A 23,330-nucleotide genomic window follows, 5' to 3' on the forward strand; every position below is an offset into this window, starting at 1 on the left:
TCATCAATTTTAGTTGAATTACTATATATTTATCTAACTAATTTGGTTTTAAATGCTGTCTTTCGGGTCTTTCTTTTCTTTTTCTAAGGTAGTAGTTTTATCAAATTTCCATTAAACAGTGGTATTAAGCACTACGGCACAGATCTTTGCAGTTATAACCACTGCACGCTTAATCTCAAACCAGAACAGTGTCATGAAGCTCCGAAAATTTATTTGAAGTCTAGAAAAAGTCTTCTAAACAATTAAACACACTGGGATAAACCCTCGATCATTTTAGCATAAACCTTGTTATTTGTTGGCTCTGTTCATTTGGAATTTTTACTGGATATATTAAGCCCGTTTTTAAAGTGAACTTTTCTTTCATGTATATTCATAATAGAAGGACCAAAGTATACAGACAGCTTTAAGGTGCGTTCGTACCAAGAAATATTGACCCGGAGACGTTAATCCCAAAACTTATTCTTGATTGGCAAAGCTTTTCCCTCATATGTAAGCATTTGATCCATGGACTGCCAGAAATGCATTTTTAATGTTTCCAAACGAGAAAGGATGTCGTTTTTCCTGCGCTTGCAGGGTGGACTCTCCACCGTTTTCATAGTTGAACTCAGGGCTCTTCTTATTGTGTTTCATTCAAGTGTTTGTGAAAGATTTTAATAATTTATCTCTGTTATTCGTTATTTTGGTTTTGCAAATAGTGGTGATTTAGAGAAACATGCAAAGGCTGGTATTGGCCAGCTTAACTAACTTTTGAGGTTCACAACAGGTGCTTCATCCTTTTATACCATATAGAAACTTCAGCTATAGCTCTGACGATAAACAAGGAGCGTCCATATGCATATTTTTGATAGGCAAAGGTTTGTTGAGAATCCTTGCCCAAAAAATACAAATGGCGTTAATGAGTCTCATCTGGGTTACATGCCTAGAAAGTTGCTGTAGTTGGAACGGCTACTTTAGTTTTTTTCAGGAAAAACCCTTGCAATTGTAAGTAAATATATTGTATAACTCCTGAAATTGGCAACTTCAGAACTTTTGTGGAACTCTTGGCCAATGCCAACTGCCTCAGGAAAGAGGCTGTACCAAACCATTAAGCAAGCTGGGGATCTAATGGCTGATGGAAGAGGGAGGATCTGCTTCACTGCTGCCTGCACTGATGGACCACCTGCATGTGCATTGAAGTTGCCATCCAATATAGTATCCACTCCCTTCTCATTTCAGTCACTTGTAGCCATTGGCACTTGACTGTGCCCCCGACACCCACCAGCAATGAATGCAGCTACCATTCCCATGACTCCTGCCGTGGACAACACTAATGAACATCTACAGGGGAATATTTCTTCCACTCAATTGAGCAAGAAAATTGGCCAAGTCTTACAAGTCTTCTCCAGTCTTCTTTGGGCTGTTAAGGAGGTTCGTGCAGTTTGCAGAGCCTCTCCTGCCCCCTGGCAGAAATGTGAGAGACAGCCTCAGCACTTGGCTTGCTTGGATTTGACGATTGAAGCCAAGCCAAAAAGAGCAACTACCAAAGGGAGTTGCTGGAAAACTGGGTGGGAGCCCAAGACTAGCAGTCTGTTTTCACCATTATATTGAACCAGTATGTAATTGACAGCTTTGAACTTTAGAAATTCCATGTATAGTGAGTGCAGGGTTTCAAGTATTGACTCCATGCATAGAAGTATTTGGTTCTGAATTGGGTTTTGAGGAGAGGCCCCAGAACTATCCTGCCAGCATTAGCCATGTCATTCCTACTACAATGGGGTTTTTAAACTTCATGTCTTGAAGTTTACCGTTCTACAATATGTTCTATTTCCCACAATAATTGGATATTTGCCGACAGGGAAGAAATAGCCCAGCAAGAAGAAGTCAGCTGGTCAAGTTTACAAAGATATGTTGTAACTATGCCAACAAATTTTGTAGGAAGTTGTCAGTTACCACCGAATTTTATGGATTGAATCTAGGGAGATCAAGTATCCCATTGGAGCCCAAATGCTTCACACCAAATTAAAATTCGTTATCTTTGTGACTGCGAAAATAATCTTAAGATATCTAATATGAACAAAGACACCAAGGAGGATATCATGGCCCAACATAGCACTGCTTCATGAACCAGCTAGAGCCATTGCAGAACCAAAGACAGGGAGAAAACTGTTTTGATTAAGTAGGCTTGAATGCAGGTAGAGCAGAGAGGTGAGGACAGGATCAGGAACAAATGATGAGAGCTTGATTGCAAATCTTTAATAATTCCAACTCCAGCCATTCCATCATATATCAGAAAAAAATGAAACATCAGAAATAGGCAGTTGTGATTAGAAATAAATTTAGAATTAGATAATTTCAACATTTCTTGCAAAACCCACAAGTGGTCATTGCTGCAGTGCTTTTTGAACCTAAGCTGGTTTTTGCATCAATACCTGCTTTTGGATCTTGCCAAAGCTGTATTTTTAATTATTTATTCTAAACTGTTTGTTTTCTGCAGGCATGATTGTCTGTCTATAGTGTACTTTTTTCCAAGAGTGGTTTGTTGGAAATGGCATCAGCATAGAATATTAAACTTTGTCATACCAAAAATTGTTTTTTTAATTGGCTTTGTTCTTAGAATAAAGACTGGTTAAATTAGAAAAATTGAAAACTTGAGTGACATGGCTAAATTAAAAATATGGTCAAGCAATTGTTCAGAGGATTAAGCCAAAGCTTTGTCTTCCTACCCAATTAAGGTGGAACATGGTTTCAAAATGTGCCCAATACTTGCATAACTTGCAAAATAGCCCAATAACGTGCCTAGCTGAGCTCATGATAAATATCTCTGCGTTCTGCCAGCTTACTGAATTTAAGATTTTTTTTAATTAAACTTTCCAAGTTGCCTTGCCCAAGTCAAAATTGAACCTGTTGAGTGGTGAGGTTTGAAACTATGAAGTGGGTGAAGGTGATTGCTATGAGCACATAGCAACACAAAATAGTTTACCTGTAGCATTTGTCATAAGAGTCATAAGCATCATGATGAGTAAGAGGTGTCAACACATATAGTTGCTTGTATGATTTGATTCCATATATTTAAAAAATATGCTAAATAGTGTGACGATGACAGATTTGTGGGAATCAAGCCCACCTTGAGGTTTTGCACCATTAGATGAGCAGTATTACCTTTCATGACATACCTTAAAATTGAGAGTAGTCTCTTTTAAGTGTGAATGTCAAGTTACGTGAAATCATTTGTTAAAGACTTGAAGCTGTGGAATTGCAGCTACTATTTTGTAAATTTATATTTAATCAATTTTTCGATCATTTTGGAAATACTTGGAAGAAAAATCCTTTTGGGGAAATATTGGCGAACAATAAGGTTTTTTGCAAAAAAGTGAGAAAGAATGGGAGAAATTGGATTTAAAAAATTGCAGAAAATTATGTCAAAAGAGAGAAAACATACTTTTTTATAAAACAAAAATTTAAGAGCATTTCCATAGCATAGATATTTAATGAGAAAAAAAAAAGAAATTTTAACGAATGAATTGTAGAAGATTGGATTTTGTCATTTATATTCATATCACTGATTAGATTGCATTGCACAATGCACACCTCATAGTGCAGAAATAAAGATTTGATAGTTGCACCTGACAAGATTTCAATTAATAAACCTATAAATTAATTACAAAGTTCTAAAAAGTCAAATGTAGTCAATGACTTTTTTTACTACAAATAGAGCTATATGCTAGATGGTTGCAGATCATGGTGATGAAGCTTTTAGAGTAGAGCATCTCCTAAGTTGTTTACCTCATGACTGTCCATGTTAGCCTCCAGGATGTCAAAATTATTAGTTTCAACTTTCAAGACAGTATTTAAAAAGATAAATTTTCTTTCTCAGAAAAAATAGTTAAGTACAAGAGGAGAATCAACTGGTTCATATTTGTGATCTAATAGTACTTGCAATTTCTAGATTAGAGTCAAAGAGAAGTGAAAGGGAAATTAATGAAGTTTAACTTAATAGGTTTTGAATTAAATAGATCAAGATAAGTAATAAAAAATGTTTCTAAAATAGAATTTTACATCTCAAAGACCATAAATGATGAAATGTTCTCATTGATAACTATTTTAGCAGATTTGTAAAGCAGTAAAGGGAGTGTTAAATATTTTCCCATTAGACAATAAAGACCTACTAGTACAAAAGAAGAGAGCAACTATTTGAGACACAATTTTAGCGATTATTATTCAAGTAAATTGTCCTTGATTTTGCATATAGTGGACGAGGGAGTTACAAACATTGATGGAATTTAAGTTTAGAATTTGAGAGATTGTAGTACAATTTTCAATGGAAAATCAAAGCATGAGGAACAATTTCTTTCAGTGGGATAGTTTCTACTGAAATCTGTCTGGATTATTAAAATAATAAATATAGGCCTGCTCTGGGAGGGAATAAGATAAACCTACAAGACTAGGGCATGACTTCTCTCAAGTCATGTACTTGTTTGCTTAATACCTATTTAATATGCATGGAATGATATGCTATATATTTCTATAGCATTGATGTGTAACACACTATTGTACTTGTTGCAGGCCTTTCAAACCTCTATGTATCTCCATGCATGTGATGAACCTAAATGGAATTTAGTTCCCTAACAAGTGCAGGGCATGCTTCTAAGCAATTGTCATGTCCCAACAAATAAATATGATAAGATTGTCGAGTGATGAAAGAAAAAGAGTTATTACCATACAATCAAATATGAAGACACAGTCGATGATACAGTCCAGTTGGAGTGTTCTGTAAATTATTTGTTATATGTACCAATTGTGTTAAAATGGTAGTTTCATTCAGATTGAAATCATCAGATTTGATATAATTATATATTTGTAAGAATTTGCCTCAGAGAAAAATCACCCAAGATCAAGGAACTCAAGCACAAACACAATAGTAAAGCAACAATGTATGTCCAGAATAACAATATAGTATTCAATTGATTGACATACACACTAGGAGTGCCTGAATACAAAGGCCTTTGGAATGCTTCCGGAATGCCTAGGAATCAATACACTAATAAGTCTTACAACCAAGCACATGTCCACCAGGAGTGGATTATCCTCCATTAAGCATAGGAGTAAGTGCGATGATGAGAGGATAAGCCTACAAAGGTGTAGCACGTAAAATTATGTTGTAGACACCATGTGCTAAAATAAGAGTGCGAATAACTGTGTTGTCTACATGACAACTTAGTTAATTATGAAAACTCCAGTGTTGTAGACACCATGTGCTGAATAAGAGTAGCTTACTCCAGTGTTGTCAACATGACAACTCATAAGAGTATGCAAACTCCTAGGTGTCAAACTAATAAATAATAAAATAATGCATTGACCTAAGTAAACTTAAGTAAGTGTAAATAGTGAATATTTATTTACATCAACACCCCCCCTTAAATGCAACTTAGGGGAATGCACTTAAGCTCACAAAAGCTAGGATGAAATGCATAATGGGTCTTGACTACTAGGCCATGTTAGGTACTCATGTACATAATGCAATGCAATCTCTCATAAAGCGAAGAAAGAGAGAAAACCTCATGGGAAAAACCCTCTCCCAAAAAGAGAGATGAAAAAACAAGATGCATGGATGGATGGAGTAATTAAGACCCCCCATTACACCATACATCATCTATATACAATAGAGAAGTATGAGAAGGACAAAACCCAATAAAAGGAAAAGGTCCCACCCATAAGAGAGAAGAAGAAGAAGAAGAAGGGAGACAAGGTAGCTGCCCCCCCTTAAATGTAGAATGCCGATCAATGAGAGCTAATCCATGATTGCTGAATAATGTTCCTCCCCTTTGGAAGAAACAATGGCATAGGTACAAATGAGATGCTCCCCTATGTATAGAAAGAATCCCAATGATGAATGGTGTCTCTGAAACCTGCTCAACTGTCCCTGTGTCGATGCTGATAGTCGCCCCTTCCAATACTGCTGAAAATAATGAGTGCAGATCTAGCAAGGATGGATGTAGAACATGTCCCAAAGAACCAACTATCTCCTCAAATGATAAAGAGACCTCCTGCAACTGCTGTACATAAGGATCTACAATCACATCAATTTGTGAAGACTGATCATGTAGAGAATGGATAGGAGGGTCAAAGTGAGCCCTCGTGACAACTGAAGAAGATTTTGCTTCATCAAAGAGAAGATGAAGATCATCAAGAATGTCTCCCAAATCTGCTATGTGTGACTCCACGAACAAACCTTCAATGTCTGTCAAGAAGTCATCCATTGATGTTGGAGCTGGAAGACAAGGTGTACCCTGCTGTGCTGGACCTATCACTGCGGCAATGTATGCATGTGGAATATGTTGATGATGTGACCTCTTACTGCAACTGTCAATAGTACCCCACATATCTGAATCTGTTGAATCACTGTCACTATTGTCACTATTAGTTTCCACTATGTATGAAGTGCGGAGAGGATTAGAGGATAAGCTGAGTGAACTTTCCTCGAAGTGAACATTCCTCTCTACAAAAATCTCATGAGTCTTAGAATCCATAAGTTTGTGTGCCTTAACACTGTCTTCATATCTGATGAAAGTACAAGGCCTTGGTGGTGGTGCCTTGCATTCCTTTGAAGAGATGTTTGCCCATGCTGGACAACCAAAAACTCTGAAGTGTTTCACAACTAGTTTTCTGCCGCACCATGCCTCAAAAGGAGTCTTTGCATCTAAGGCATTATGAGGAGACCTATTAAGTATGTGATTAGCACTGCTTATAGCTTCGATTTCAAGTGATGGATCAAGAGACTTGACTTGAATCATTCAACTTGCCATTGACTTAAGAGTTCTAATCCTCATTTCTGCAACACTTGTCTTTTGAGGATTGAATGCTACTGGATTTTGAAGATCAATACCTTCAAGTTTGCAAAAGTCTCTAAGTCTTGAGTTCACATATTTGCTTTCATTGTCCATCCGAAGAACCTTGATGGCTTTCCTTGATTGCTTTTCAACATGGCTCTTGAAGGCTAGAAACTTGTCAAACACTTCATTCTTGTGATCAAGAAAGTAGGCCCATGTGTAGCGTGAAAAGTCATCAATGAAAGAGAGAATATAGCAACCCTTGCTAACTGATGTTACTGCAAAAGGACCTGCTAGTACCATGTGAACCAATTGAAGAACAAATGATGCTCTTGAAGACTTCCCTTTATCAAACTTCTCCTCTAGATGCATATCCATTGAACATTCACCCTTAGAAAAGTTGATTGTAGGTAGACCTTTGACCATGTTGTTGGAGCAAAGTTGATGAAGATAGCGAAAGGCAAGATGTCCATACCGCTCATGCCATAATTTATTTTGTGAATGAGATTGAGTCATCAAGGCATGTGCAGGAGACTTAGGCACAAAATTGGAGAAAGAATAAAGCCTTTTGTGATGATTGACTTTACTCACTGCAACCAATGAATCATTTTTAAGATTGCGCACCATTACTGAATCAGGAAGGAACTCAACTTTATTGCCATCTCCATAGTTAGTGATTTGGTAGATTGAAAGGAGATTAGAGCTAAGATTGGGAACATAGAGAACTTCTTTGAACTCCCTATTTTCCATCTCAACTTGTCCTTTCCCTTCAACTTCCATTTTTGTATCATCTCCTACAAAGATGTGCGGTACCTTAGACTACTTCAATGAAGAAAAGTCTCCTTTTGAAAAACTCATATGATATGAGGCACCTGAGTCAAGAATCCATTCTGTTGAAGAACTGGAACTGGCCATAAGTGCTTGTCCTTTTCGCTTTGAAGTGTTGGGAGTTGAATCCTTGGAAGCATTTGGCACATTGATTTTGTTCTTCTTGAGTAGGTTTTCCAACTCATCGATTCTCTTAGTCTTGCAATGATGCTCATCATGATTCGGTTTCTTGCAATATGCACAAAACAATTTATCCTTCTTATAATTGTTTCCCTTCTTGTTGAAAGAAGAATTGCCTTGCTGTGAGGAGGTAGCTTGTTGTGTCTCTGATTGTGATTTTTGCTTCCATTGCTTTTTCTTGCTGTTGTTAGAACTTTTTCCACTTTGGTTTGATTGGTTCTCATTGCTAGCCACCAATGCCTTAGTCTTTGATGACTTGAGAATTCCCATATCTATCAACTTGGATTGTTCCAACATCAACATTTTTGCAAAGGCATCAAATGTAGGCTTAGTGAAGGCACTTCCCATGGTCAACCTGTGAGTGTTGTAACTCGAAACAAAAGATGCATACTCTAAAGCTAGCCTCTTCAAAATGTGATGAATCAATCGATCATTCTTCATGGGATTACCACAATCCTTAAGCATTGCTCTCAACTCATTGGCTTTGTTGATATAGTCTTGAATTGTGTCAAAATTCTTAGGATCCAATAGAAGTAGATCATCCTCAATTTGGAATCCCTTTTCCTCATCCACGTTACCATACAACTCTTCAAGTTTATCCCAAGCAGGCTTGGCTTCCTTAAAGCTAGAAATATGGAAGAAGAGATCTCTATGAGCACAACTCCTGATAATTCCTAAAGCTTGATTGTCTTTAATTTGCCAATCAACTAGTGTTGTAGCATCTGTGGGTTTGGTAATTGTACCATCAACATATAGATTTAAACCTTTTTCCATTAATCTACTCTATACAATATCTTTCCATGTAGCATACTTGTGTGAAGTTAGAAGTGGGGTTTTAGGTGAACCCATGATGCAGAAAATGAAAAAGAGCACAAAAGAGAGATGCAAGAACACAAGAGACACCCCCCCCCCTTCACTCAATCAAAAGACCCCCCCAAAAAAGATGCTTTTGGCACTTTACATGTAGTGCGTTTACAATAGGCCATTTGTCAAAATGTACGAAGTGGACTTCTGATTTTGTTGTTTACAACTACCTTTTGAGGCTCAAATTTGTTACTAAGCACTGTAGCTTAGATGTATAACAATTTTGAAAAGTAATCAAAACAATACAATGCAGAAAATGACCTAATTCTGAAAGTGGTATTTTTGTCCACACAAGCCTATAATCTGATTGCAGATTTGGAAAGTAGACGAAAAATTAAGCACTTTAAAAAAAAAGAGAACTTGAAAATGTGTCCAAATGAGCCCGTACGAAGCATTTGAAGTTGCAAAATCAAGATTGGATAGGTATAGTCACCAAAAAATGCAATTTCTGACAAATCTGTGTACCAAAACCAGAAAAGAACACCACCACTAAAAAGTTAAAGAAATTCTACCCGAAAAAGAAAAAAATCGCTCCTGATTTGGAGTTCGAATGACTGAGTTATGGCCTCCCAAAGTCGGACTCTCAAATCAAAATTGAATCTAGAGAGGGGCCTGGGCAGCAAACTGCGAGGTTAAATTTGACAGTCAAACGACTGTCGCAACAGTCCGTCAAATTTAGCATCGTGATTAGCTTATGCCAGCGAAAAGACAACCCCAGGGGTGACGTCAGGTGATGTGGCGGTACAGATCGTGCACGTGGACTGTACAGATGTAGTGGGTTGGCAGTACGACACTGTACGTTGTTGAGGTGGCTGTCCTAGTTGGCGGGTTTGAGAATTGCTGTGTGGCGTGTGGTTGCAGTGAGTTGTCCTTGCCAAGTGGTCGATGGAGGGCTTGGTCCACGGGTCAATCGATGTCGCGTGGAGGTGTTTGCAGTGGGCTGTGTGTCACAGGAAGGACACCAGAGCCGCTGTCGGAGTAGACAGCAAGGCCCGGCGGTGACAATTCCGGCATCGAAGAACAGATGCTACGTGGCGGGTTGTGAGTGGGCTTTGTGTGACTCCATGCTCTCACAGACGTTGCAGATGTTGTAGTTGGCGATGCCAGAAAAGGTATGGACGGTGAGAAAATAGCACCAAACACTGTTTACTTGGCGTCGTGCCGGAAATAATGCCAGTGCCGGAGATAGGTTTGTCAGGGGACAGAAAGTTGATGCCGCCAAAGTGTGAGGGCCGTCGAGGGAAGAGAACACGGCAGGACGACTTTTAAAAGTCCCACATTGCTTGTGCGCTTGATGTATCAAGTGTATACAAACCAACGCACACAGCAAAAAGTTCGGCTTTGAAGCCGCTTTGAGTGATGAGCCGCTGTGTGAGCTTGGTCAGAGTTGTAAAGCCACTCGTCGGAAAGTGACCGTTGGTCTGCTATCTGTGGTGTTGGTCGGAATTTAGGTTTGGCCGCTGGTGTAAAGTATGACCCACCAATTAAATGGAATATGCGGAAAGTGCAGAGAATATTCCATGGCCGTAGGAGTCGAGATTTTACCACCCGGTTCTTGCAAAAGAATTCTTTGCAAGCCCAACGGGCAAAAAAAAAAAATTCCGAAATTTCCATGAAAAGGAAGATGGAAATTACAGAGAAAAAATAAATTCGATTTGAAAATAAAATTGTAAATCTAAAAGATGATCATACCAGATTTGCAAATCGGGGCTTCGAGTGCTGGTTTGCAAAATTTTTTTGCCTCAAATTTGACTATGGCTTAGGGTAGGCGAATTTATAGTTGATTTTCACTGAATCGACATTTCGGACGCAATGATGAGGTCCGTTTTGGCTCTAGACGCTCTCAATGACTGCGATACTCTAGATCTGGGTCGACGTGTCCTCAGAGGGGTGAAGCAAGAAAATGGTCTTGAACGGCTATGTGAAGAGAAATTTCCTCAGCTCTAATACCATGTAAGAATTTGCCTTGAGCAAAATCACCCAAGATCAAGGAACTCAAGCACAAACACAACAGTAGACCAACAAGGTATGATGAGAATAACAATATAGTATTCAATTGATTGACATACAGACTAAGAGTGCTTGAATATAAAAGCCTCTAGAATGCTTCTAGAAGGCCTAGGAATCAACACACTGATAAGTCTTACAACCAAGCACATGTCCACCGGGAGTGGATTATCCTCCATTAAGCACAGGAGTAAGTGCGATGATGAGAGGATAAGCCTACAAAGGTGTAGCATGTAAAATTATGTTGTAGAGACCATGTGCTAAAATAAGAGTGCAAATAATTGTGTTGTCTACATGACAACTTAGTTAATTATGCAAACTCCAGTGTTGTAGACACCATGTGCTGAATTAGAGTAGCTTACTCCAGTGTTGTCAACATGACAACTCATAAGAGTATGCAAACTCCTAGGTGTCAAACTAATAAATAATAAAATAATGCATTGACCTAAGTAAACTTAAGTAAGTGTAAATAGTGAATATTTATTTACACCAACAATATGCAATTGATAAATTACAATATACATACATATGCATACATATATCTATATATATGTATATGTATATTTATACATATATCTATATGTATGTATGTATATATATAAATAAATAAATAAATAAATAAAATTCTAAAAAAATTAAAAAAAAAAAATAATTTTTTTTTAAATAAATATATATATAAATATGTATATATGTACACGTGCGCGCGCACACATATTTATATCTAAGTTCACATATATAAATCGTATTAGTTTAAATATTCATTTACTAATGAAATTGCATGACTTCCATTAACAATCGGTAATACATCTAAACGGTGACTATTGTTATTAGTAAAGTCACGGAGGGTCATGAGAGTCATGTCCCTCCGTGGACTTTGACCCTTCGCTGTATATTTATATCCACCGGTGACTGGAAACAATTGAAATCAATTACAAGGCATTATTCATTACTCCAGTCATTGTCTTCTCCTTCAATATACAACCTGATCTGAACGTGGGCCAAGTCTGTAGCAAAATAAATACTCTAAGACTTCTCTAAAGGATCCATTTCCTTATCATGGTATCAGAGCCTCATTAGAGGAAAATTAATTCAAAAATTTATTATTACAGACAAATTTAGAGACAAGTTTGGACTGTGCATTGTAATCATATCAGCATACAATTTTATCATATCTGTCAGAATAAAATGGTGAACGGGATCAAAGTAGAAGATAGATTAGAAGGGGCTGGAAACTTCTCTTCATAGAAAATACAGATTATTGCTTTGCTTGAAGAACTTGAGTTAGAATCCTACATAGAAGAAGATATAAAGATGCCTGAAGAAGAACTTGAAAGAACTATGTGGAACAGATGAAATAGAAAAACCAAGAAAATTATAATCGACTCTATTAGAGATCATATTCTTCCTTCATTAGCAAGATTGAAAACAGCCTATGAAGTGTTCAAAACTACAAAACTATAAGATATACATTTGAAATAAACAATGCAAGCACAATATTGACCTTAAAGCAGCAGCACATGAATATAAAAATAAACAGAGGAGAAGCAATAATGACTTACTTCATAAGGATCTTTGAAATAAAGGATCAACTTGCCACCATTGGAAACAATGTAGATGACTTAGAACTGTCATTAATTGCTCTAAGAGGACTACCTATATCATGGGAATATTCATTCAATGTGTAAGTCGACCTTCTCTTTCTAAATTTAATCAACTAAAGAACGAATGCACTCAAGAAGAGTCATGGCTAATATTCAAAGGAATTTGCACAAATAAGGAAGGAGAGATCCAAGCGCTACATACAAATAGTAAAGGAAAGAAGAGAAAATTCAAACCCAAGAGAGGAAATGACTCTCAAAATCACAAACAAAAAGATCTATCCAAAGTACAGTGCTATCAATGTGATAAGTTTGGTCACATTCGAAGATTTTGTCCAGAAAGGAAAATCAAGTCACTCTAGCTAAGTCTCATGAAGTTGAAAATCCTTTATTCTATTTAGCCTTGTCAAGTGAATTAAATACATGTAATAATGCTTGGATAATAGATAGGGAAGCTTCAAGACATAACTGGATTCGGAAATCAGTTTGAAACATTCAGAGAGTACTGCACAGAAGAAGTCACAATTGGAGATAATTCTACTTATCCAAAAAAAGGAATTGGGACTTGCTCCTTACAAATAAAAAATAGGAGAAACTCTTGAATTAAAAGATGTACTATTTGTACTAGGGATAAAAAGAAACTTAACCTCCATTTTGGGTCTAGCCGATCAAGGATATCGTGTCACATTCAATGAGGATAAAGTGTTACTATGGCCTAAAAACTCAACATAAAAAATGCCATGAGTATAGGATCAAGAGATGGAAGCCTATACAAATTAAGTATTAAGGCAAAACCTCATGCACTAAATCATGATGTTCATAAATCAAATGAACTTTGGCATAGAAGATTAGGGCATCTTGGCTCTAGTGCCCTTCCTACCATAGGAAAAATCACCACAGGCATACCTTATCTCAAATCATATCATGTTAGTATTTGTAAAGGATGTGCCCTAGGTAAAAATAATAAAGGATATTTTCCGTTAAGTAAGCACAAGTCTAAAATTGTACTAGAACTTGTTCACATTGACTTGTGTGGACCCATGTCAACACCTTTTCTAGGGGGTTTATTGTACTACGTGACTTTCATTGACGATTACTCTAGGAAAACATGGATATACTTCCTTAAATTTAAAGAATTTAATGAATTCTTACAAGAATTCAAAGAATTTAAAGCCCTTGTAGAAAATTAGACTGGAAAGAAAATAAAAACATTATGGTCAGATAATGGAGGTGAGTACACATTTGACATCTTCAAAAAATTTTGTATTTCTATTGGGATTAAGAGGGAGACTCTAGTACCTTATAATCTTTAACAAAATGAGGTTGCAGAAAGAAAAAATAGAACTATTATAGAAGCAACAAAAGCCATGATTCACGATCAAAATCTACCTATGTCCTTCTGGGCCGGAGCTGCAAGTACAACAGTATACATTCAAAACGAAGTCCTCACATAACATTAGAAAACGTAACTCTTTAAGAAGCCTTCACAGGGATCAAATCGATTTGAGTCATCTGAGAATCTTCGGTTGTCTAGTCTACATTCACATTCCCAAAGAGAAAAGGTCTAAATTAGAACCTTTTGGAGAGAGGGGCATATTCATTGGCTATAGTGAAACAACTAAGGGATACAGAGTATATATTCTAGGACAAAAGTCTGTTAAGATCAGTAGGGATGTTAAGTTTGATAAAGATATCGCTTTCAAAACATCTTTATACAAAGAAGACGAGGAAATTGAGAATGAGAGGGAGTCTATCATAGAAGATAATCGTAATACTGAGAATCAAAGGGAGAATACAATAGAAGATAATTCAACTAGAAATTTGGGGGAGAATTTTTCTAAAGAATGAGACATAATTGCATCTAATACTGAGAATGATGAAGTTTTAAATCACAAGAAAAGATCACTATGGGCCAAAAAAGATTGAAGAGAACAATATAGAACCAGATGAGATTTCAAGAAAAAATAAGAAAAGAAATCAGAAATGCTATATTGCCTTAATAATAGAACTCACAAAAACATAACCATCTAATGTTGAGGAGGCCTTAAAATTTCAAGCATGGAAAGATGCAATGGTAGAAGAATATCAATCCATTCTAAAAAATGACGTCTGGGATATAGTTCCTAGACCTAAAGACAAATTAGTTGTATTTTCAAAATGGCTATTTAAAATCAAGTATGCACTTGATGGAAGCATTGAAAAACACAAAGCCATATTTGTTGCAAGGGGTTTTTCTCAAAAGGCCAGAATTGATTACAAATAAACATTTGTCCTAGTTGCACGTTACACTTCTATAAGAACGATAATTGCCATTGCTGCATCCGAAGGATGAAAGATACATCAGATGGATGTAAAGACAACTTTCTTAAACGACATCATTGAAGAGGAAATATATATGGAACAACTTGAAGGGTTCACTACACATGATAGGAAGCATTATGTATGCAAACTAAAGAAAGCTCTTTGTGGCTTTAAGCAAGCTCCTAGGGATTGGTATGAGAGGATAGACAACTACCTCGCCAAGTTAGGATACTCTAAAAATGAAGCTGATCCTAACACATATATTTCAAAATATCTAATGATGACATGTTAATTCTTGTTATTTATGTTGATGACTTATTGATAACAAAAGCAGACCACCTTACAACAAAATGCAAACAATACCTTATAGCTGAATTTGATATGAAGGATCTTGGACTTTTACACTATTTTCTAGGTCTAGAAGTGTGACAGAAAGAGAACATTATCTTCTTAAATCAAGGAAAATACACTATTGACATATTGACTAGATTTCAGATGATGGACTGTAAGCCTCTTGCAACTCCAATGGAAACCAACTTTCATAAACTTAAAAGTGAAGTTGCAGATTTAGAACTTGTTGACCTCACTCATTATTGTCAAATTGTCGGGTCTCTTATGTATCTAGTAAATATAAGACCTGACATCTGCTACGCTACGAACGTGTTTAAGTCATTTCATGTGTGAACCTAAGAAGATTCACCTAATGGCTGCCAAGCATATTTTAAGATACTTATGAGGAACAATGGGACTTGGTTTGAAATATACTAATACAGAGTTACAACTTCAAGGGGGCAGGAAATTCTATTTATCGTAGGAGTACTACAGGATGTTGTTTTAGTCTTGGATCAGCTATGATATCCTGGTTCAGTAGAAAACAGTCAGCAGTTGCTCAGAGGTTCATTGAAGCTGAATATATGGCTGCATCTATGGGAGCACGTGAAGGAGTATGGCTAAGGAAACTTCTATATGGACTATTTGGAAACCACTAAAGCCCACTATAATCCACTGTGACAATCAAAGCTGTATTAAATTATCAGTTAATCCGTTTTTTCATAACAGGTCCATACATATAGAAATTCCTTACCATTATATAAGGGATATGGTTTACAAGAATGTTATAGTTGATTTACATTAGCACTCAAGAACACAATGGAGACATTTTCACTAAGCATCTTGCAAAGTTGAAAATTGAATACTTCAGAAATAAACTTGGTATGAATAAACTATAACTCGAGATTAGAGTTTCGTATTATGTAATTTTATTCATGAGTATTTAATAAAATCAATATTGCAATATTGTGGATGTGTTGTGGCATGAAAGATGACGATCTTTCATGCGGATATGGTTGCTATTGTAAGGTGATGATCTTATCAATAGCTTGACCTGTTATCATGTAGAACACTTGATTACGGATGTATCATGATCAACTATTTTAATTTGAAATCCTAGATGGTGTTGGATATCTTGATGTAAGTGTTATCACTGGATCTAGCTCTGAACTAGTTGTGATAACGGTTGTAGCATAACTGAAATCATTAGATTTAATATAATTATATATGCAATTGAGAAATTACAATATACATACACACACACATAAATTCACATATATAATTTCACATATATAAACTGTATTAGTTTAAATGTTCATTTACTAATGAAATCGCATGACTTCCATTAACAATCGGTAATACATCTAAACAGTGATTATAGCTATTAGTAAAGTCACGGAGGGCTATGACTCTGTGGCTTATGCCACAGGAGAGTCATGTCCCCCAATGGAGTTTGACCCTTCGCTGTATATTTTTATCCATTGCCACTGGTGACTGGAAACAATTGAAATCAATTACAAGGCATTATTGATTGCTCCAGTCATTGTCTTCTCCTTCAATATACAATCTGATCTGAACGTGGGCCAAGTCTATAGCAAAATAAATACTCTAGACTTCTCTAAAATATCCATTTCCTCATTAAATTGCAATGAACTTCTGGCAGTGATTATTAATTACCTGATTGATGATGATTCAATAAGCACCGATATTATATCATGTAGTAATTCCTTGAGAATCAAAGGCAGAAGATTAAGTTGATTCCATCTTACAAACAATTTAATAACGAGCTTTGATGGTCAATGGCCCGATTAGTTTGTTAGGAGCAAACCTGAATTCATTATGGCAATGAACAATATGGTTTACACAGCAAGATCGAGGTTTTGTTGGCAATCTGTTATGGAAAGGTGCATCCCCACGATTCACTAATAATACAATAAATTATATATATGGTCAAAATTGCGATTTACCTTGGAGTGGTTAATTATTGCAATTATTCAGCAAATTACTAATTGATGATACACCAGTTCTTTATGAGGGTGATCATGAAAGGGCAGTAGTTGCATAGATGAAAAGACACGTATCTTCCAAAAAGACAGTGTCTTAGCAAAGGGACATGTCTCTTCTTCTTTTAAGGCATATATACTGTCAATCCCTCATCTGTAGAAGGGAGGGGAATTGAAGGAAGGAAGATACAAATACAGATTACCTTACAGCTAGCTGAAACATATATTGCAGCATCAAAAAGGAGAAAAGATCATCGAATAAGTAGAAGAAAGAAGATGCACAACATATATCTTTATAACTATCTAGGAACATACCAGTGATCATGGGAATACCTAGTCAGCAATGACACCACTCAAAGGCAATACGAACCCCATATGTTTTCCCATGATCACTGCTGTATGTTGCAGACCTGCATTTAGCATTCAAAGGGCATCACAAAGATAATAATGACACCGCTGAATGCTGTAAGGTCTCACGCTTAGGTTTTCATGACTTTGGTGGATAGTAAATGCAATTTTCGGGCAGTTTTTACGTGATTTTTTCATGATTCACACCCTTACAAATCATCGAACATTGTTGAAAATCACGACTGATTAAATTGCCTTTTTTGGGGGAAAATCCTTTTGGTTGGCGATTTTTGAGATTGTTTTTTAAGAATTTATGCTTCTACGACTTTGATTTTTATGAATTTGTTGGAAACTGTTGTTGTGATGATGCATTAACTGTTGTTTATGGTTATTTCTATGCATGCATGTCAAAGTTATCAATAGTTTTCTTTCAGTTTATATTTCAAATTTAAAAGGTAGGTGAGTCTAGGTTGAAGCAAACGTGATTAGGAGATGGCTCCAGGAATGATTGCTTGTGCTCACAAGTGTGCCATTGTTCAGTTCAGTTCCAAAAGCAATATCTTTTAGGATATATGCATGGCACAGCAACAAGGGTGTTGTGGATTGTGACACACTGATTAGTTACTTCTGTACTATATGAGCCAGATATATAGGAAATTGATTTTTGTTGATGTACTGTATCAGGATTTAAAATTTATAGGGCTGTTCATCGCACAAATATATGTTGCAATATCAATATGGATTTTCATAATTGCTAGTATTCTACAAGTAAATTACAAAATGATCCCAATTGATAATTCCTATGCTATTTTTAAAGTTAATGGCTAAGGCATAACTCTTGATGGAAAGTTACCAAGTGTCCTTTGAAGGCGGCCCTAAATGAATTAACTTTGAGACAAGTTACCAAAATTCAGACCAGATGATTCAAAATTGGATCCAGTTTGTTTGATTTTCCATGGCAAAGCAATCACAGCTAAGAGGACACCTATGTTACAGGTCCAGAAAAAGGTCTTTAGACTCTGAATGCTATTGCATATTTGTATTCCTCTCAAAAACTATGCACTTTCATAAACAACAGCACCTCATTATGAATCCGTATGCAAAAGTTATGGCTTGTGGAAGTTGGAAGACAATTAGTTCTAGAAAGTAGGGGATTCATAAGTTCACAGTAGGAGTTTTATTTAAAGTCCTGGTTTCAATCTGATGGGAATGGATGGTTTTATCACAGCTTCAGAAACAGCCCAAACATGTCCTGTATGCTTCTAATTCCTTCTTTTGATACATTGTCATTTGATGTTCCTAATAGGTTTGTAAGGAAATGTTAGTCTGTAAGCCCAGAACGTGGAATTGCATCCATCACTGGGAATCTATGTTGTTCTAGATTGATTTCACAAAGAATTAATACTAAGCAAGTAAAGTAAACTGAAGAGGCTTATCAGACTGTAGTGATGTTTTGGTAAGAGCCCTCAGGGTCTGAAGTTATTGAGATTCAGGCTGGTTATGCATTGGAGTGGCCAATGATTGTACTTGCCATTCAAGTAGTGGGTTTAAGTTGTAGCTCACATTTTGTTGGAGTTTTCTCTCACATTTTTTCGAGTTTGAATCTTTTGTCTTTCTTTTGTGGTGAAGGTTTCTCTCATTTACTTTTGCAAGTTGCTGTAGTTGATTGGTGAAGTATGCATTACCAGTTTCCTTAGGATAAATCTGTTTGTTGCTGAGTAGTCTATGGAATATCCATTCTAGTTAATCATCATCAGAGTTCCCTACCTATGGTTTATTTTCCTATTTCCTGTTTCTATGGAACAGTGGGAAACTGATGTAGCATATAGATGACAGTTGTGACTGCTCCTATTTTATTTTTTTTGTAGACTACAATTCTTATACTTTCAATCAGGATTTGTATATCGTTTTTTATCCCTTTGGCAATAGCATTATGACATCAGATGATCTCCGGTCAATATGTATTATTGTATATTGTTGATTACATTAAACAATTTACATGCATACCAATCATTTCGAGATGAACTGTTGTAGTTTGTAATTTGGTAACTCGAATTATTTTAAATTCTCCCTGTGAAGATCTTATTTCTATGTGACCATGAAGGTTGAAAAGGCTAAACCGAAAACCTTTGTGCCACTTGTTTCTTTCATTTTTTTCATTTGTAGTACACATTTGGATGTGATCGCTGGAATGGAGTCTTTTGGAATCAAAAAATTCAGAGTAACCTGTTCAACGATTCACAATTTCAGGCATTGTGTAATATCATGCTTTTGAACAATAAAAAACAACATTCCTACTTTTGGATAATGCAAAGTTACTTTCCATATTATTGGTGGAACTTTGAAAAGCAAGATTAATGTATCTCTATTGTGTATTGCATCGAAGTAATATTATTTTCGTGTGGTTATCCTTCTAAGCTGAGAGGGAGTGTTGATGTTTGATAGCTTCAGTCAGATAAACCTATTATATATAAGATATAAATATGTGCGCTTTATATTTGAGATAAGGTTATTGTTTTATGAAGACAATATATATATATATATATATATATAAAATTGTTACTATATTAATTATTTGATTAATGAATAGACATATCCTATAAAGTGACATGTCTATGCATGGCCTACTATATATATATATAAATCTAAGAGGATGTTGCATTTGGAAAATACATACCTTGAATAGGGAGTACCATTACACTTGCAGTGATCTTGAAACTTAACCCCCAGGACTTCAGAAACCAGAAATGCACACCACAAAGATCTTCTGACCAATCTAGCTAGCTGTCTATCAAAGACATTTGCTGGTGCATGAACAGAAATTTGGTGTGCTAGCATCCCATATAGACAGAAAACAGAGATTGCCACAGAAAATACAGAATGGTCTGTACAGCATTCAAATGTTTGGGGAACTGTGAAATATGGTTAGATAGCGGACTAAAATAATTGAAAAGGGAAAATTGTAAATGAAAGAAAATTATAGAAAGGATAAAGAAAGGATAGAGATCACTAGATATATCAAATGAGCTCACAAACAACCTCCAAATAGCTCCTTTGCTAGCAGCAACACTGATGAAGGGTACTCCCCTTACTAACCTCAGCACACAACCCAACAGAGAAATAAACCGAACAATTGCAAGAACAAAGACACTTGCCTTATATTAATTTTCAATTGAAATGATATTGCAATATTCAGAAAATAACAGGTTACAGCCACATGGACATTTTTTTTTACAATAGTTTGCAAGCCAGAGCCACCATATGCCCAATCATAAGTGCCCTTGGTAACTCCTATTTGTCCTCTTTATATTGGGAAATTTAGCTACCCTAGAAGGTTTTGGAAATTATAATCCCCCTTTTTGAGGTCGACCAACTTTATATTAATTTTCCCCAAAATTGGGATATGCCTCTGAATGGGTTTTGTCACTCATTGGAGTATTTGAAGGGATTTTATTCCTCCTAAAGTAGTGCAACTCTTGGAGGCTATATTTTGTGAACAATGTCCTCGTTTGAAGTTTGGCAAACCCTCGAAACTGTCTCCTAAAAAAATTGTTTCTTTTTGCTATTTGTTTTGGGGCATCATGCTCATCTGGAAAGTTTGGAGGGTTTGCCATTTTTTCTCAAAATCGTGTTAGTTCTCAATATTTGTCTTTGTCTTCAGGGAAGAGCAACTTTGTAATCCAACATCAAGTTGGAGTTTTGTGATGATTTCTAGTCAGATGTTTTGTTGATACTAGGAGGGTTAGTGGTAGAGTCATTTCAATGGCATAATCAATGGTAGGCTATTGTCTCTTGTTACAAAGCATTTTGAAGAAGGGGACACCCTTTCTCTATTTCTTTTTTTTTGGATGGCTTCTTGGTCATTATCATTTTGCAGATCCATTGTGGGGGGGGAGGAGTGTGTGTGGGGGTATCAACAACAACAAATTGTTTTTAAGAATTTGTGAGCAAAAGATAACATAATTTCTATTTTTGTCTTTTGTTCATGATTGTTTCTTTTAGAAACTTTGTCTTTGTAAATTTGTATAAGGAACTTTCATCTCCTTTGTTCAACAACAACAACAACGTCGATTTACTATAATAGGTAAACCAAGAACAAAGTCCATACTAATATCCTCCCATTGCCTCTTTGGTACAAGTAATGACTGATATAACCTTGCATTCAGCTTGGTTCCATTTGCCATCGAACATATGCTAGATCTTCATACAAAATTCTTAATATCTTGTTGCGATTGTGGCCAATAATAATGCCCACAAACTAGAGCAATGGTTTTATCTCGACCAAAAGGTCCAGCCAATCCTACACTGCACTTATTTTTTTATTAGGCTTTCCCTCATGTAACTCTTTGGACTGCATAATTGGCTAACTTTGAATAATATACCATCTTGGATTATAAAATCCATCTGGTCTTGTCTAGAGTAATGAATTTTATGCAATCTCTCCAGGCTTCACCAAATTTAGGATCCTTAGGATACAAACTCTTGAGTTCTTGGAACCCAACAATTTCAATCTGCATTTCCGTCAATAAATCTTGCCTCTTGTTTTAGGCTCTCCACTCCGTTCTTCAAAACAGAAAGTGTAACTATACAAAAAGTCAACCCATTTTAAATGTCTTTGGTTCAACTTTCCTTAGCTATTCAAATACTGTAAAACTTGATGATAAGTAAAGAAAACAAACTCTTTAGGCAAATGATAATGTCTCCATTCCAATGCGTGAATTATAGCATAAAACTCCTGATCATGAATAAAATATTCTCATTTGGCATCATTTAACTTCTCACTAAAATAAGCAATCGATTTACCTTCTTGACTCAAAACAACTCCAATATTATTGCCACTAGCATCACAATCTTCTTGAAATACCTTATTCAAATTTGGAAGTGCCAAAACATGCAACTCTATAACTTCTTTTTAGTAAATCAAAGCTCTTTGCTGCTCTTGTACACTTTTTGATCCCTCTTGTTGTTTCAATTACTTGTCCATATATACTACTAATTTTTTTGAAAAGCTTTATGTAAAACCTAGCTGAGCCATTTGTACCACTCCTTGGAGTAGGCCATTTAAGGACAACCTTCACTTTCTTTGGGCCCATTTAAAGACCATTTACTAAGATAACAAATCCCAATTACACTAACTCCTTTACAAAATTGCACTTCTTCAGGTTTATCTCCAACTTTTCTTCCCTTAGTTTCTCAAAGACCCTACGAATATGCATCACATGCTCAAGATCAAAATATCTACCAAGTGAACAATAACAAATTTACTCAAAAAATCTTTCAATACCTTGTTCATGAGCCACATGAGTGTGCTTGGTGCATTGGTTAGCTCAAAAGGCATGACTAACTACTCATACAAGCCCTCCTTTGTCTTGAAGATTGGTTTCCATTCATCTCCTTCTCCAATCCAGATTTGGTGATATCTGCTCTTCTGATTTATCTTGGTGACGTACTCAGCTCCACTCAAACAATTCATATTGTCATCCATCCTTGGCAAGGGAAACCTATACTTGATAATAATCTTATTAATAGCCTGAGAATCTATGCACATCCTCCATTCTACATTTTTCTTTGGTGCTAATACTGTTGGTGTTGCACATGGACTCAAACTCTCTTGAATCAATCGTTTTTGTAACAATTCTTCCACTTGTCTGTTCACTCTTTGTTGGAGTCATTCTATGGGCTACCTTTTTTGACAAACTAGCTCTAGGAATCAAGTCCATTTTATGACCAATCTTTTTTATTGGTGGCAATCCATTAGGTACATTATTAGATACAATATCCTAAAACTGATCCAACAAATCTGCAATTTCCTTAGGTACATCTTCTACTTCCTCTTTATCAACTTTTGCAGTTAAAGAAAAACACATATGCTCATACTTTATGCCTTTAGAAACTTCCTTTTATCAGCTAAATATACTCTTGCATTACTACATAACTTTTCCTCGATTTCCTTCAATGGCTTCAGCTTGTGTTAGACTCTATCCTTTGTTAAAGAATAGGTAATTGCACGCCCACCATGTGTTGCATGGCCTCTCTAACAACAAATGACAAACATCTATGTGCAT

The 23,330-nt window shown here is 36.1% G+C and overlaps 1 protein-coding gene across 2 annotated transcripts in view; it reads left to right on the plus strand.

Moving 5' to 3' along the window:
* LOC149538584 (tail fiber) overlaps nt 1–23,330 on the plus strand; it is a 58,285-nt gene that overhangs the window by 274 nt on the left and 34,681 nt on the right. The window lies entirely within an intron of this gene.

The sequence above is a fragment of the Cupressus sempervirens genome, chromosome 9, assembly GCF_028749045.1.
Source record: "Cupressus sempervirens isolate cs-2001-9-10 chromosome 9, ASM2874904v1, whole genome shotgun sequence".
Lineage (NCBI taxonomy): Eukaryota > Viridiplantae > Streptophyta > Pinopsida > Cupressales > Cupressaceae > Cupressus > Cupressus sempervirens.